General features: G+C 42.4%; 1 long non-coding RNA gene across 1 annotated transcript in view; it reads left to right on the top strand.

Moving 5' to 3' along the window:
* The window catches only part of LOC142161110 (uncharacterized), a 49,772-nt gene extending 39,033 nt beyond the window's left edge, over positions 1–10,739 (top strand). Inside the window, exon 3 of the long non-coding RNA XR_012693347.1 lies at positions 10,266–10,739. This is a non-coding gene — a long non-coding RNA (uncharacterized LOC142161110). The remainder of the gene's footprint in view (positions 1–10,265) is intronic.
* The last annotated feature ends 7,934 nt before the right edge of the window (positions 10,740–18,673 follow it).

Genomic DNA, 18,673 nt, shown 5'->3' with positions numbered 1-18,673 from the left:
ATACAGGCTGCGTACATAACGCCACTTTTAACACCAGAGAGGCTTCCTCTGCCTCAGGGGTCCACTTCACCAAATAAGACTGCTTTCCCTTTGTAAGGTCTGATAATGGAACACCTGTGGTCGCAAATTTAGGAATGAACCGTCGGCAATACCCTGTGATCCCCAAAAATGCTCTCACTTGTTCATTATTCACCAGACGTTCCAGTTTTGGATAGCATCAATTTTATTCAACTGGGGCTTAATCAAGCCTTTTCCTATGGTAAAGCCCAGGTACCTAACCATTTCTATCGCTAGGCAAACTCTTCTCTCTCTCGGCCTCTCTGGTTCTGTCCACGCCTGGTTCACCTCATACCTTGCTAACCGCTCCTTCTCTGTATCCATGTCTGGTTCTTCCTCCTCCCCCTACCCTCTCGCTGTAGGAGTCCCACAGGGCTCCGTTCTCGGCCCTCTACTCTTTTCGCTCTATACTTCCTCCCTTGGTGCTCTCATTTCCTCCTTTGGCCTTCAGTATCACCTTTATGCTGATGACATTCAACTTTACATCTCTTCACCTGATCTTTCCTCCACCCTCCTCACTCAGGTATCTACTGCCTCTCCGCCATCTCCTCCTGGATGTCGGAGCGCTTTCTCAAAATCAACATTTCCAAAACTGAACTCATTGTCCTTCCTCCTCCCAGCCTCCCATCCCACCATGACCTCTCCATTGTCGTTAACAACACTACCATCTCCTCTGTCACCCAACTCCGCTGCTTGGGTGTCACCCTTGACTCCTCTCTCTCTTTTGCCCCCCACATTCATTCTCTTGCCAAAGCCTGTCGCTTCCAACTATGCAAAATCGCCCGAATCCGTCCCTTTCTCTCTCAGGAGGCACCCAAAAGCATCATACACGCACTCATCATCTCCCGCCTGGATTACTGCAACCTCCTCCTCACCGGCCTCCCCCACTCCCGTCTCTCCCCCCACCGCTCTATACTCTATGCGGCCGCAAGACTCATCTACCTCTCACGCCGCTCCTCCTCTGCCTCCCCTCTCTGCCTTGCCCTACACTGGCTCCCCTTCCCCTACAGAATTCTTTTCAAACTCCTCACCACCACTTACAAGGCTCTCTCCCACTCTACTGCCCCTTATATCTCTAACCTCCTCTCCATTCACACTCCCACCCGCTCCCTGCGCTCGGCCAATGACCGCCGCCTCTCCTCCACTCTGATCACCTCTTCCCATTCCAGAATCCAGGACTTTTCCCGTGCAGCCCCCCTTCACTGGAATGACCTCCCTCGCTCCATCCGCCTCTCTCCTACTCTGTGCTTCTTCAAACGTGCACTCAAAACTCACCTCTTTCTCAAAGCCTACTAACCATCCACTTAACCCCCATCTCCTCCACTCATTCTCCCCTTTCTCCCATTCCCTCAACTGGCTCCTCTTGTGCCTGGTCTGTTTAACCCTCCCTTAGGATGTAAGCTCGCTTGAGCAGGGCCCTCTTCCCTCCTGTCTCCTTACCCGTTCTTCTGCTCCGTGTCTATTGCATCTGCCTGCCTGGAGTTTCTGAAGTATTGGTACTTTTGTTTATTGTTCTGTACTGTTATACCCTGTATAGTCTACTGTTTGTACTATGTGCGGCGCTGCGGAAACCTTGTGGCGCCTAACAAATAAATGATAATAATAATAATAATAATAGGCAACATTTCTTCGGGTTGGCTATTAGCCCTGCCTTTCTAATTGAGTCCAACACTGCTTGAACTCTACCAAAGTGAAAGTCCCAATCTGGACTGTGACTCACAAAATCATCCATATAGGTCTCTGCATTGCCTGAGGGGCTTCAACATCTTATCTATGGCCCGCTGGAAGGTTGCCGGGGCCCCATGTAATATAAATGGCAACACCTTATATTAATGAGTCCTTATGGAACAGAGAAGTCTGATTTTTCATTTCCGCTGTCAGTCACTGGAACCTGCCAATAACCTTTTGTCAAATAAAGTGTAGTGAGATATCTGGCTATTCCTAACCTTTCTATAAGTCATCCACATGGGGCATGAGGTAGGCATCAAACCTGGACACTGCATTCAGCTTATGAAAATCATTACAGAAGCATAGACTGCCGTCTGGTTTCGGGATTAGAAATATGGAGCTGGACCACTCACTGTTAGACTCTTCTTTAACAACAAGTTTTAACATTTTATTTACCTCCTTGGAAATTGCCTCTCACTTCGGGTATCCTATATGTTTTAAGTTAATCCTGACACCTGGCCTTCTAACACTGTCATGTTTTATTATGGCGGTTCAACCGAATAGCTCTGAAAATACATCATTTTTTAATGATGAACTCCTTAGCCTGTTAGGACTCTGCCTTTATCATGTATGTGGCTGCAGTACCTCACTATAACCAAAGGTGTTGCTGTTTTGCCCTTGAACATTACACTTCACCTGCAAGAGTTAATCTCCATCAGTTAAACTGATTAGTGTCTGCACCTGTTCCATTTCTTTATATACCTGCCTCAGTTAGTGTTCCTTGCAGTTCATCGCTTTTTGTTGGCTGCTGCTGTTTTGCTGTTATCCTTGTGAATTACCTGCTCCAGTTTGTTTCTTTGGTTTGACCTCTGCCTGTGACCTGACTATCCCTGATTGCTGCCTGGATTGACCCTTTACCTGTGACCCCAACTATGCATATTGCTGCCTGGACTGATCCTTTGTCTGGTATCTGACTCTACCTTGTTATCTGTGATACCTGCCTCCTTCATCTGGTGCCTCGTGGCTATTTGAAATCCTGATTCCTGCCTCCTTCATCTGATGCCTTGTGCCTTATGCCTCCTGGCTATCTGGAATAGTAATTCCTGCCTCCATCTGACGCCTCGTACGTCCTGGCTATCTGGAAGTCTGATACCTGTCCCATCATCTGGTGTTTCTTGACAATTGGGTAACTCTGTTTCCTTGCTCCTGCATTTGAACTGTACATTGTCATCTGAATTATTCCTTTGAATTGAACCTGTTGCTTCTGCGAACTGATCCTGCCATTCACTGCACCAGTTCCTATTTGTGTATCAGAGTACACCCGTTATTTCTGCTACTGAAACCTGCAAATTTCATGAACTAAATCTGTTTACAATTGTTTGCCAAATTGATTTCCCGAATAACTTTGCCTTAATAAAGACACTTATTTTTTTCTATATCTGTTGCCTCTTCCTGAGTTCATACTAGGAATCATAATAGCCACGTTCTTTTGGCCCGCCGACAGTGTCTTTGATAAATTTGCTATATTAATTAAAGGAAGTTGGGTCATTGGTGGGCCCGGTTCAGCTGCCAGCGCTAACCTATACTTCCAGAGTTTTATTAGGTTAATATGGTAAGATTGCTCTGGCTTTCTTTTTGTCTGCTGATACACTTTGTAGTTAAACTCACTGACTTCTTTCCTGATCTCAAACAGGGCCCTGTCATTTGGGCAAACACTTGCTTTCTACTGTGGGCATCAGAACCAGAACTCTGTTCCCAGGGGTAAAGGAACGTAAACGGCCATTCCTATTATATACCCTCTGTTTAGCACATTGAGCCTCTTCCATGTGCTCCTTAACATTCGGTACCACTGCAGCAATCCAGTCCTGCTACTGAGACACGTGTTCAATGACACTTTTATACAGAGTGGGTTGCACTTCCCACGTTTCTTTTGCCACATCCAACAATCCTCTTGGGTGTCTCCCAAATAATAGGGCAAATGGAGAGAACGCCGTAGCGGACTGAGGATCTTCTCTAAAGGCCAGTAACAAATATGGCAACAAATGGTCCTAGTTTTTCCCATCTCTATCTACAACCTTTTTAAGCATGGTTTTTAAGGTTTAGTTGAATGTTTCCACCAAGCCATCAGTCTGGGGAGTGACTTTACACAATTTACACATTTCTTTCATGATCGTAGATACGAATAAGCTGCTTGGTCAAATAAATAAATATATATATATATATATATATATATATATATATATATATATATATATCACTATCCAACATTAGTAGAATCATACTTTTTATTCATAAATACACCCAAATGCTTTTTCAATAGCCGTAGAAATGTATAGCATAAAAAAAATGGATGGCACTCTGTTTTTTTTTAAATGTGATTAAAATGTTATATTTAAAGCATGTATAACAAGTATAAACATTGTGTCATGATTTTGGGTCTTAGCCCTGTTTACGTCACTCAGCTGATTCATATCATCGTGCATCTCCCTCTGCCAGAATGCAGCATTCCATATCCTGGGACAAAGTGTGACTTCTTTCTGCTGCACTGGAGGCTGCCATATTGGGTGAGACATTTTGTTACATCCTGCCTATTCTTAGCACCTGACTTCATTCACCAACTAGCTCCCTCTGCTAACTATAAAAGTCACCTCCTACTCTCAACAAGTTGACAGTGCAACACTTTCCTAGTTTCGGCTTACAACTTTTGTTGTTATCTGCTGCTGTACAGACTCCAGCCAATAATTCTTCGTGTGGACTCAGCTTCCTGCTGTTACTTCAGTATTACCATCTGTTGCTGTACAGACTTCAGCCATTAACTCTTCATGTGGATTCAGCTTCCTTCTGTTATTTCAGAGTTACCTTATGTTGCTATTCAAAGTCCAGCTATTTAACACTCGTGAGGATCCAGCTTTCTCCTACCTATTCCGCTGACTCACCTACTGGCCATTTAGGGTAGTATGTTACTTTTCTGTGTCTCCCAGCTTTTGGAGCTACCTCTGTGTCTCTGGGTATGGGTTTCCAGTTTCAGATCTGATTAGGTTGTGGCTTCCAGGGCGGTCTGATTCCTTTGGGGTTGATCATCCCGAGTCCTTACTTTCTGACGCAGGTACTGAGTTGCCCGGGACTAGTTCCAGGTTTATTCTTTACAGGAGGTAGCCACCCCTGGTATTCCCCTACGTGAGTTCTAAGTCGTTCCAGTCCTGGTACGATAATCCCCTGAGTTTGCGGACTTTGGGGGGCACTGAGTCTCTGGCCGTGGGTTTCATCTCTCTGTTCCTGCGTCCAGGTTCTAGTCCACCAGGTCCAGATTGCAGTTGGTTATTCCACTACGTAGTCCAGTCCAGTATTCCTCCTACTGTCATCTGGTAGTCACAAATAGAGTACACCTTCTCTCCAAGAGCAAGGTCTTCATGCGGCCTCCTAGTTTCCTCTTCACCTCTGCTACAGCTAGTCCAAAGTGTCCTGAATCGGATCCCAGAAACCCTATTGCCGTGACACATTGTTTACGCCAACGTTTCAGAATGATACCACATTTTTTTCAGAGCTACAAGCAAATAAATCAAGTAAATACAAACATTTGTAGTTGCCCCTTTAAATATGAAATTGGAATCTTCTTTCCTGCCGCAGTTCAAATGGAAATATGCAAATAGATGGGAGCAATTTCATATAACATATCAGGCACAATAATGATCTAATGAAAAGTTAGAGGTCAGTCCACAATCAGCCAATCAGAAGTATCTTGTTGCACTAGCACTCCAGCACCTGCAAGAAATACGCCTCCTACTACTTGAGTCTCTATTACGTGAACATGTTCTTACTCTACTCTGTTTATACTCGCCCTCTGAGAACAGGATAATTGTCTCATTATAAAGCAATTCCAAAAAATCCCCAAAACCTGCTGTTTCTCTTAGAAGCAAATAAATGACTAAATAGTAATATTTTATTTTGTAATATGTGATAACTGTATTCATAGTTGGGCATATCACATTTCACTAGGGTGTGCACTCAATGCAAACATTCACTAATCAACCATTTACCCCCTCATCCTCCATCATTAACCCCTTTATCATCATCCCCATCCTTCATTAACCCCCTCTCATCATACATGAGTACTTACATGAGTACTTCTCATGAGTACTTTCATGCTAAGTCCTGCATAAACTACTGCTTAATCAGAAAGGGAATCATCAGTTTTTCTTTAAGGAAGTTTAAATTCTGCACTCCAGAAAGTTGGGCCATGCACACGGCATTCTGGGGCGTCAATTAGATGCCAGTGTCTGCGGTCAGAGCGGAGGGCTCATTACAGAGCTCCCTTCCCCGCATCTCATTGTAAATATAAAAAAAGAGGTGAGAAGGACACATGGCCTGACATTATGGTGTCCCTGGGCAAACCCTATGCACATGCCTATGGCTAACCCATTATTATATAAAAAAAAGATGGCGGAAAGTCCTCTTTAAACCAACAATACCATCCTTCATTTATACAAGTGGACTGTCCACTTCTAAAAAGTGACGGACAGGCAACCTGCCTGATGAAGGGGCCTCTATGCTCTGAAAGCTAGCAAATATAATAATAATTTTTTGGGTCAGCCAATAAAGGTATCACTTCTAAATTACTTTTGTCTTTTTTGACACGAAAGTATTTAACATCACATAGATTTTTCTGGCTAACATGGTACTGCAATAATAATTTTTAAAAATATTTTTTTTGCTACACTTATGTTGCTAAAAAGACAGCAGTATCTCTAGGGGTGCAAAATTGCAAATTGATAAGAGTTAGGTGAATCAGAGTGTTCCAGGCTAAATCAACGTCATCACTGTTTCTATAAGATGCCACAATACAACGATATAACAAATTATATTGACAAATCATGCACAGAAAAATAACAAAGGCATACAAGGTTGACAAGAAGGTATAGACATAAGAGTATGAGAGGGTAGAAAGGGCCCTGATTGTGAGAGGTTACAGGTATAGAAGTTGTGTGCGTGTGTGTCCATTATTGTGTCTAAATGCAAAGTGTGATTACTTCTTGCATGGCAGGAAATGAAAGTGAAATTAAAGAGGTGGAGGGGGAACATTTAGGTCAGGGGTCAGGGAACTTTTTTACCTTTTACCCCCAAATATATTTAGATACGCCGACGTTACCCCCTTGATTTGAAAGGAAGGAAATCATATATTATTAATTATTGGAATTCAAAATTTTATTGAATCTTTTCAAAATTTATTTGAAAGCTTCAACTTCAAAATTTCAGGTTTTGGAGAAATTAGTTTGCTTCATTTTTGATACGAGAGCATCAATATTGGGGCATTTTTATGTCAGAGCAATTTGGATACAGTCTTCAGCGTCCAATAGATTTTTCTTCTTTTTTTAAATGTTCGTTAGAGAGGAAAATCCTTGTTCGCAAAGGTAGGTTGTTGTAGAAGGAAGCAACTTTCTGACTGCCTCCTCATGTGCAATTTTGAATGCCTTTGCAGCTGTTGACATCCAAAAATATGACAGATCTGCTTTGTTTTCAAATGCAATACGTGCTTCATTATTGCCTCGAAGCTCAAGAACTGCCTCTGCCAACCCTTAAGGCTCTTCTGGTACAACAGCAATTTCACATTTAAAGGGGTCTACAATCCAACTGACAGCATGTTAATCGGCAGCATTACCCCCAGGAATTTCATTTTTACCCCATTTGGGGTAATTTACCCCTGTTCCCTGACCAATGATTTAGGTGCATAATCCCCTTAATCAGATGTTAGCAGAGACTCTTTTAATCTGCAAAACGATGTGCAAAGGAGGGTTCCGGTAACAAGGATTATAAAAATCATAAAAATAACCTTATGTGCTATCTAGGTGTATTTTTTATGATTTGTGATTTGTCAGAGAATGGAAGATACATTTCAGTATTTTTGTAAATTTGCACACATTCTCTTTCTAAAAGGATGCTTCTTCCTCAATATCATCAATCACAATAACGTTTCCCCATCTACCATTTTCTGAAATTTATAAACTTGTACATCTTCCCTCAGAATTTTCTTTCTGTTATTATATAATTAGTACATTATGTTCATTACTCCCAGAAGAAACAGAATTTGAAAAAAGGGTGGGTCTTTTTAACGAGAACTATTGTAAATAGATATATTGCCCTTTCATTCACACTGACACACCCTGTCATGATTGAAAATTAGCTTTGGCTGCCAACTGAGCAGTCTGTTAAGTAACCAGATTTACCATGATGTAGGCAGAATGCTTAGTATGTGCTAGCTAATATAAAGCTATCTTCATTTGAGCCTTACATAATTACTATTTGTCTGCAACAAGCAGATCTTTTATACTTAAATATAAGTACTGTCTATAATTAATAGAAGTACTGTCTATAAATGAAATAATTTGTGTTAAATAGCTGTATTTCTGTTGCAGAAGCACTAACTGTATGATCTAGGATCTCCCTATGAAGATGTATAGTTTTATGTGATGGTGTCTAGCTGTTTAACAGCCAATATTTGTAAATATCTGCATGTAAATATACAGCACTGTCTACTGACCATAACACAAAAACTTATTTTGCATTATTATTATCATTATAATATTTATCTTTACATTACACAAAAGGTCTGCAGCGCCACACAAGACATTTGCAGTAGTATACAATAAACAGGCAGAAACGATCCATAACACATTACATAATACATGAAAAACAAAAGAATTCAAAGACCAGACAAACAGATTAAACAAATTACACACAGAATAACTTGGAAATGCAGAACAAGTTAATTACGGGACAGTGAGTGAGAGTGATGATAACGTACATTTTAGATAGGCCTGGGCTCAAGAAGACAAAGCTAGTGAAGCAGGCCTAGAGGTACAGAGGGTGATGGAATAGAATACAAGGAAAGAGGACCCTGCTCGTGAGATCTTACATGTTAACCAGAAGGGGAAGACACAAATTGATAAACTGATACTTAGATTTAACATAGATGATAGGACATACTTGCCAACTCTCGGAAACAAGTTTCCAGGAGAGGGGGCGTGACTGGAGGGCGGAAGGGGGCGTGACGAGGCCAAACGTGTCATTTTGGTCCCGCCCCCCGTGAAAATGTAATTTACGTCGCGGGGGCAGGGCCAAAATAACGCGATTGGCCTCGTCCCGCCCTCTCCCGCCCTCCAAAATGGCGTAAATCACCGAGAATCGCGTCATTTGACGCGATTCTCTGTGAAATCCAGGATGCGGGAGAAATGCCAACGAACTGAATTTCGGGAGTCTCCCGGATATTCCGGGAGAGTTAGCAAGTATGTGATAGGAGCAAAGTAGATGGGCTTCCACAAAATTGCAACATCATAGACCAGGTGCACCCGATTTATAAATTCACTATATCAAATATCACTTTGTTTTCATACCAGGACCACCATCCACACGATAGACATTGGAACAATTACAATTGGATCATTATTGGGTATCAAGCTCATTCTGGAGCCACATGCGCAACAATATCTGGCAATTGGCCATTATGGCAGGTGATAGGGTAATATGTCTGACTAGTAGGAGGCACCCAGTTGAGACTACTGTGAGCACATAATGTAGGAACTGGCTGTTCTCTGCTACATAGACACATACATGTGTATCTATTTTCTGCATTTACATAGAGAACATCACTAAACAGAATCATATATAAAAACAGAAGCATTTTGAGTCCTTGCGTAATAATTTATCTATATTTAGATGCTTGAACATCTGGTGACTCTCACTTCCTCCTTATTCTTGATGTCTCAGTCAAATAAACAATCATAAACGCTTTTTTGTCCTCCATCTATTAAAGGGTTTCTCCATATAAATGTATATATAATAATAATAATATATAAATGTGTATTATTTTAATATATTTTGTGGAGCTTTAAAAAAGTATTACTTAACTATTGCAGTGATCTTCCTCAGCAGCTTTCAGTTGCCTTCTGCTTGGCTCCTTCTGTCCTGGTAACCATTAAATGTTATTTTAAATTGTCTAAAAATTAGGAATTTTAACAAAAAACAAACAAGGCAAGGCAAGGACTGAAGTAGCCATACAGAAAAGTAGTTTAACAGCAGGTCGCTGCAGAAGGTAAGTAAATGGTTTTAAAGCCCGTTTTCACTCACACTTTATATTTAAATAATAATAATATAATTATGTGAAGATACCCTTAAACACTTAGGGGTATATTTACTAAACTGTGGTTTTGAAAAAGTGGAGATGTTGCCTATAGCAACCAATCAGATTCTAGCTGTCATCTTGTAGAATGTGCTAGACAAATGATAAACAGAAACTTATTGGTTGCTATAGGCAACATCTCCACTTGTTCAAACCAGCAGTTTAGTAAATCTAGCCCTTCCTGTTGAAGCAGGGATATCACTTGTCTTTCCATTTCATGCGACATATAACAGAATTACTGAATACCCTTTACTTGTTTTTAAAACTCAAAGGGGTAATCCTGAAGCAAAAATCTAAAACATAACATGTACAAAGGTAATGCAAAACTTTAATTCCCTAACGGAAATTCCTTTTCTATGTATGACAGGCCTCGGCTTGTCAGACCTTGCAGAACGGCTCTGTGATCATACTAAGAGGTGGCTACAGCCAGGGGCCGAAACTGCCAGCCACATTTTATTAATGGACTTCCTCAGCTTCTGGCTTGATGATTTTGCCTACTTTGGGCCGTAACCCTTACATCCCCTGTCCATCTGGAAACAAAATGCTCTGGTGATGGCGATAGGATAATTCAAGGAACCATCCCCAACTAACTCCTGTTGAGAGAAAGCTGCAATAGAAAGGGAGAAGAAAATATGTCAGCCATCTGTTACTATGTCCTCAGGCATGTCTAGAGGAGCCAAGAGCCATGCTGTCTCTTCAACCTTACCGACCCGATGTGATGACATCGCCAGATCCCTTTACCTTTGGGCCCCATACCCCTGCACCCTCTGCAACAGCATATACCAGCCATGCGCCAATAATCATTGCAAACCTGGTTAAAGACTGAAATATTTGGGATTAACTTGACATTGTTTTCTATAAGTCTCTAGTAAACCTTCTTTATATATGTGTATTTATGATTGGGAGGTATTTATTTATAATGTTAACAGTTATTTAAATAATAACTACATATTACACAGTGCTTTACAGAGAATATTTAATCAGTCACATCACACCATGCTGTAAGATAACTATATTACTTGAGATGCAAACCAAGGGACACTATAATAATAATAATAAAAAAAACAAAACTTTTTTTTCCATGTCACATACTTATAAATATAGAGTCCTGTGGTCAATGTTACAGAAATATTCCATCTCACAGAAAGCGAAACATCTTGGTTTATTCTGTAAGGATTTATACAAAACAAATATGATTAAGCAGTTACCTGCTTTAACTTGTATGTACAAAAAAATGAGAAAACATACTGGAAGGAGTGACTCTATGTTTCTATACACATTTCCTCTCATGCTTTCCGTTTACAACTAATGCAACAGTGCCACCTAGTTGAAGACCTTGAAAATGTATCTAAGTTAAGGCCGCATAACCTACAAACAGGCTAAATTAAACTAAAATAAAGCCTAAGCATGCACGAATCAAGGAAACACAAATGAATTAATAAGAGGAAATGTAACCCTTAATATTGATGAAGCCTCACTATTCCAAAAGAGAAACGCTTATCTTGAATTCACCTAGCAATAGCTCAAGCATTGGTTTCAGACATAACTATCTGAGATAGCATAAGTAAATTAATTTGAGATAACTGGAGCTCAGGCCACTTAGTGGTAGATTCACTAAAGCTTCTAAAAAGGAAAATGGAAGCATTTCCCATGGCAACCAATCAGATTCTAGCTATCATTTATCTAGTATATTCCTCAGCCACCACAGAAGGGACTAACTGTTCTACAGAGACAGTTTGAAACACTGTGCTGTCAAATGTATATTGGACCTTGAGCACCTGGCTAGAATCTTGTTCTGGAATGTCCGGGAGTAAAAGTGAGCAAAGTGCACTGCTTTGAAGCAAGATGCCATTCTCCCCATTAGCTTCTTGCAATGGAGGATGGAGACTTGCCAGAGGGGCAAGATTTGTACTTGTTTTTGAACGGTCAGAATCTTCACCTCAGGTAAAAACACTCTCTGACACATGGCTCTGAAGAGGAGAACAAGACAAAATATGCGCTGGTCTAGGACAAGACTGTACTTTTGACAGTTTATCACCCAGCCGTGCGATTCCAGCATTTCTGTTGTCAAGCGCAAATGGATCAGGAGAAGAGGGGCAGAGTTAGCCTTTATCAAAGTATCTTCTTGGTACAGTATGAGCGTTACCCCTTGGGTCCTTAAGAGAACTGCCATGACCGCAATTACTTTGTTAAATACGCTTGATGCTCTAGTCAGTCCAAAGGGAAGGGTCTTGAACTAATAATGGGATGTCTCCACTGCAAATCTGAGAAGTCTATTGTGTACTTCCCATATTGGATGTGGAGATACTCATCCCTTATGTCCATGGAGGCAATAAATTTGTCTCTTTCCATGGTGTTGATCAATGATCGCACAAACTACATCCTGAATTTGTTCACCCTCAAGTGTAAGTTTAGGGACTTCAATTTCAGGATGGGCCAGAAAGCCAAATCCGTTTTTTGCACAAGAAATATCTTTGAGTAGTAACCCAAACCCTCCTGCACCTTCGGGACTGGAACAATCACTCCTGAGGACAACAGGGACTGGAGGGCCCTTTGCAGGGCCAGACTACTTGCTCTGTCTCTTGGATGAAGAGCAGAAAATAAATGCTTGGGAGGCAGCCCTAAGAAGTCCACTATGTCCCTCACCCACGCGTCTGAAGAATGGATCCACTGGTCTTGAAACAGCAGGAGACAGGCCCCCACCATGGAGTTTTTTGAGCAGGAAGGGGGCCAGTGATGCAGATTTGTTTTTCAGGAGGCTTGGAACATGTCTGCCCTTCCAAGCCTGCTTACCCCTTTGGTGAGCCCCACGTGGGGCATAGGACTGGAAGTTCCTCTCGTAGCGAAAGGACTGACATCTAACAAGAAAGGAGTTCTTTCTCCTAAGAGATGATCTTGTCCAGTTCTGGATGGAAAAGGACTGTCTGCTCAAAAGGGAAGGTCTCCAGAGTCTTTTTGGACTCTGCATCTGCCTCCCATAATCGAAGCCAGAGAGTACATAAGGGTACTACCACTAAGGCAGATGTTTTGGATTGACACAGACCTGCAACAAGGACAGTGTCACCCAAATATTTAGATACCTCCTTTAGTTGAGCCACCAATTTCGATCTCGTAATCCCAGATTGTATGCTTGTTAGGCTTCGTCCCCGCACTTCCGCTCAGTGCTGGGGACGGACGCCTGCCTCTTCTAGCTGCTGGCGTCCCATTGCTTAGCAACAGGCCGCTTTTCCTGTTTTTTTGCCGGCATTCAGCTGCACTGGATCACTAATCTGCTACCACCTATCAGGCACCACTTCCCTCTATTTAAGGATCCTTCCTACCGCAGACCAGTTCCACAGTAATGGTTCACACCAGCTCCAGCACTTCCTGTGACTCTCTTGTCTTCCAATGTTTGCTGACTTTGGCTTGTTCCTTGGCTTATTCTCCTGGATTTCGATTTGGTACTGCACAGCCCATTTGGTCTGACCTTCTGCTTGCTCCTGACGCCTCTTCTGATTATCCCTGTGTACTGCGCTACTATCTGGCTTTGACCCAGACCATTCAACCATTCCTGTTCACAGCGCTACCGCACTTGTTATTAACTTGGAGAGCTGCGACCTGCGCACCTCATGTAGCCAAGTCCATACCTCCTTACGGGGATCCCTGGCGAATACCGGGGGTGTGTTAGACTGCACACCTCCTTGTTGAGTGGTGCCAAATTCCAGTCGGTGGTGCATCCTGCTTCATTATTGTGACAATGCCCTCACCGAGTCCTCAACCAATTTTTCCAAAGCTCTGATTAACCAAGCGGGTGTAAAACTGGGTCTGAGTGAGGAACCTGTTGCAACAAAGATGTATTTTAAAATCCCTTCATTTTCTATCCATGCAGTCTTTTAAGGAAGCAGCACTCAGAATATGAAGGGTAGTGGTAATGATAGTATCAAAAAAATATAGCTGGGCAGCTCAGCAATACTTAGATGCTCCATAAATACTGTCCCAAAGCGGTAAAGGTTAACCTACCACTTCGGCAGGCCAGCTTGCCAGATTTGGGCTTACATTCCCAGTAGAGGGATATTGTGCTTACCTACCAACCTCAGGTCCATCCATGTCAGCAGTCAAATGGAGGAGGAAGGAAAGGGGTTGAAGAGGGCATAAGCGGAAGAAGGGTGTGACAGGAGTGTTAGGACTTCCCCAAGTACTGCACAAGCTTTTAGAACAGTAGTAGAGGTCTTCACCTATAGCAGCCGCATTTCCCATAGAGACAGTTACTCACACAGGTACTCAGATGTCCCCAGGACTTATACTCAGTAGTAGTAAAAACTTATACAGAAGGAACAGGTAGTGAGGAACAGGAGGCTGGCATGCAACTCTGGAAGAGTGCAAGGAGTAACCAGATCCAAGCCAGAGGTTGTAGGTCAGTAGCAAACAAGAAGTGTCAATACAGGCCAGGAGATCACGGGCAGACAGAGAGCAAGAGTAGTCCAGGTAACCTGGCCAAAGGGTCAAGGACAGGCACCGGCTGCCTGACAAACAGCCTGGGACAGAGGGATACAGAAGCTTTCTGGCTGCCTAGGCAACAGCTGGGACTGAAGTATGTCCATACAACAGTGCGACGGTTCAGGTAGGATTCGGAGGCAATGAGCAGTCGCGATTAGTGCGGCGGCTCATAACAAGGAGGAGGTGCAAGGCAAGAGGAAAATGGGTTGTGGGGTCAAATGGTACAACAAAGTGGGTAATAGATATGATGAGGGTAAGGGGAAATGCACAAAGGGGAAGAAAGAAAGGACACCCACAATACAGAGATAGAAACACAAAAACAACAATTGGGCAGAGACAGATGGGGTGATATACAGAGGTGAACATACAGGACTAGAGACACAAACACAAAGAGGGAGAAAGAAAGGCAGACCCCACACAGAAGAGAAAGATGAACAAACACAAAGGAGGGACAGAAGAACACACGTGAGAGATAGGTATGTGATGTCCAAGTAGGTGTTCTGTATGTGGGCTGACAGGTAAGTATCTTGAGACTAAAATTACCTTTAGTGTAAAGAGAGACCTCTTGTTCTCTGGATCTGCAATGAAGTACTCCCCCATGCCAGAGAGACACTGTTTCCCCAAGCAATCTAAATAAGTACTGAGGGTCAACACGCAATTTAACGTAATGAATAACAGCAATTTATTAATCAGCTCACCCAAGAGAGCAGAAGGGTGTTCTGTTTAAATGCCATAGTGTAAGGATAATTTTTCTACAAACTAATACAGTAATCATTTTCCTCTATCTTTTTTTACAATTTACCGGAGATCAAATAATAAAAAATTAACTCTGGGTTACTGTGTTACTTAACGACTATGCTAAAACTACCTATTATAAGTGAAATATTACTAGTCAAGAACTCTTGTCCTAGATTAATATAAGTTTTGCTAATGGCATAAATAAATTACATGTTACTAAATTTCAAGATATTTATAAATATTAAAATTAACCAGAGAGATGCCACTGCAGTATATAATGTGGTGGTTAGCACTGGGTTTATTTTGTTGGGCATTGCTGTGTATAATATTCTGTTCACTGATAGGTATAATAAGCTAGACACGGAGTATAATAAATGATATCATGTTCAGTATTATATTCTAACAGTTATTTTTGGCACATTTTCCTGAATGGTATGGTAAACATCTTACAGAGTACAGCAATGGTTCTTTTTATATATATGAAAAAATACGGTGACAATCAGTTGTAAAATGTAGTCATGCTTCTACCCCTTAAGGCAACCTAGGACTATCCATAGGATATCAAATAAAATATGGTATGTTACAGAGTCACTGGAATGAGGCTAAATGGCAGAGGTATATGTTCCACATTTTCTGCCTTGTGTACATTAAAACACCAAAGAGGGACATTGCTAATCAGTTCGCCACTTACTATGTGCAGCTTTATAATCTTCGCCAGGACCACTCTCAGCCTCACCCCTCCCCTACCAGTATAGCTGCCTTCCTAGACTCCCTCCAGATCCCCACCTTAGACCCGGATGTGGCAGCTGGGTTGTGCTCTACCTGGACAGAGGATGAGATACAAGGGGTGAGATAAAGCGCTGAGACCTGATGGTCTTATAAATGGCTTTTACCTTGCCTTCCAAGGGGAGCTAGGCTCAGTGCTCACGTCTCTATTTAATAAGGCCCCTGAGAAACCTTACTTACCCAAAGAGATGTTGGAGGCTAGGATAGTTACCATCCCCAAACATGGCAAGGACCCTGCCCATTGTCGGAACTATAGACCAATTGCACTCTTAAACACAGATCTTAAATTATTTGCCAAACTGATTGCCAATAGACTTTACCCTATCTTGCCAAGCCTTATTAATCAAGACCAGGTTGGTTTTGTGTTGGGCAGACAAACCCCAGATAACACACACCGGGTTCTTAATATATTGTCCAGCCACACGACTCGGATTCAACCTCTGCTGTTACTCTCGCTAGACGCCAAAAAGGCGTTCAACAGGATTCATTAGGAATAACTGAAGACTGTTCTTGCCAGGTTTGGTGGTTTCTTCCTCCAGGCAATGCATACCCTGTATAGTTGTCCCTCAGCTAGAGTCCTCAGTAATGGATTCCTGTCGGCCCTTTTGATATTACCAATGGAACCAGACAGGGCTGCCCGCTCTCTCCGCTTATCTCTGCACTGGCAATGGAGCCCCTGGCGGAATGGAACCAGACAACGCCCGCTATCACTGGCACCAGGATTGGGGATATCCATCATAAGATCTGCCTATTCGCAGACAATGTTGTTTTGTTCCTGACCGAGCCTGAGACCTCTTTACCTGCCTTGCAAGAAGTTATTGGAGTATACCTATCAAATCCAAAGCTATGGGGGTAGGTTTAGCGCCAGATAGATTTCTCAAACTCCAATCCACTTACAAATTCCACTGGTGCTCTTCATCTCTCAAATACTCTGGAATCCATATCCCATCCTAAAGAACTTATAGACTGTAACTATACCCCACTCCTGCAACAGTTTATAGCTCCTTACTACCTCATGGGCGGAGTTTGAGGTCTTGTGGCTCGGTAGGATAGCCGCACTCAAAATGTTGCTCTTGCCATAAATCCTGTACTTGTTCAAGTCCATTGCAGTCTTGGTCCCCTGCCAAATACTCAACAAATTTTACATGAGTGCCTTGAGTTTTGTGTGGCGAGGCAAGCGCCCCAGAATGGTTCGTTCACATCTGTTCCGACCTAAATTAAGAGGTGGCCTGGCAGCTCCCAACTTGGATCTCTACCAACAAGCCGCTAGGCTTGACCTGCTTAAGGACTGGACAGCTCCCCACCCTCGCAAACCATGGGTCTCTATTGAAAGCCAAGCGGTTTCCCTGCTCCCGATAGAGGACTTGCTTTGGCTAGATGGGAGGTCTAGGCTGTCCACAGCGGCCGCCCTGCCTAGTGTTAGGGACTACTTAGCGAGCTGGGATAAGAAGGTTAAGGCCATTCAGGACTGTTTCCTCCCCTCCTCCCATCTCTCTCTTCTTGCGGTGGCGACGTTAATTCCTGACCTGCGACTGGGTCCTTGGATCTCCAGAGGAGTCACTAAGGTTTCAGACCTCTTTGAGCAGGGTATCTTGGTCCCGTTTTCCTCACTCCAGGAGTGCTACCAAATCCCAACTTTGGACTTCTACATATACCTTTGAACACGTCAATGGATCTAGTCGCAGCAATCCTGCCAATACTCGCCACCCCTCACCCCCCTTCCCCCCCTCCCCTGCAGCTCGTGAAGTGGTTGAAACACTCATGTTCCCATGCTGGGGACATATACGCTTGGTACCTGAGCACTGTAAATTGCAAGTTCAAGTGCAATGGTAAACTGATCTCGGTCAGCCCCTGATAGAAAGATGTTTTTGGGAGAGATGACTTTGGTTGCTACCTGCTCGCTATTTTACTGATTTAGCTTGTACACATGTTGCTAGGTTCCAGATTTATTAAAAGGGCAGAAGCAACAGAGATGCAAGTGTAGAGTTGACAAGCCTACATTACTCCTACATAGGGCTCCCAGTTCACAGAACAGTCCCTTTTCCACCTAAAATATTATGTTCACAATGCTCCTTTTCCCACAATTCAGACTCCTGATGTCCCCAAATTAACAGAATAAGTTAATATTTACACAAGAATAATCAATATCTTGGAAGTGGGTGGGGCATAGTCAGTAGGTGGTTGTATTAGTCTGGACTGGAGGCATGGTTTGAGATGATCTGGTAGGGCTTAATTGGCCTGATTTTGCAAGGATAACATGTCACAGGACAACAGTGTGACATATCCGTTATCCTGGCAAAAGTTTTATTTCAAAATTTTGGGAGCCCTACCTACCCCTACCCTGTAACTACCTTCACTTTAATCTATACATTTCATAAGAATCCCAAGAACCCTTAAAGCCTTACAGGAATGGGGAAGCATTCTTCAGATGTTCTTTTGCTTTAAAGTAGATGTGAAGATCTGCTCAGCCAAATTATATCTTATTTAAACCAAGTTGATTATCTATCCATTTCTTTGGACTAAAGGCTAGATTTACTAAGCTGCAGGTTTGAAAAAGTGGGAATGTTGCCTATAGCAACCAATCAGATTCTAGCTGTCATTTTGTAGAAAGTACTAAATAAATGAAAGCTAGAATCTGATTGGCTGCTGTAGGCAACATCCCCACTTTTTCAAACCCGCAGTTCAGTAAATATACCCCTAAGGCTCTACTTTAAAAGTTTGTCATATTTGGATTTAGTCACATATTGGGCCCTCTTTTTCAGATGAAAGATATGG

Source organism: Mixophyes fleayi, chromosome 6, assembly GCF_038048845.1.
Source record: "Mixophyes fleayi isolate aMixFle1 chromosome 6, aMixFle1.hap1, whole genome shotgun sequence".
Taxonomy (NCBI): Eukaryota; Metazoa; Chordata; class Amphibia; order Anura; family Limnodynastidae; genus Mixophyes; species Mixophyes fleayi.
Note: the sequence above shows the minus strand (reverse complement) of the source record. Positions and strands in the feature narration are given on the sequence as shown.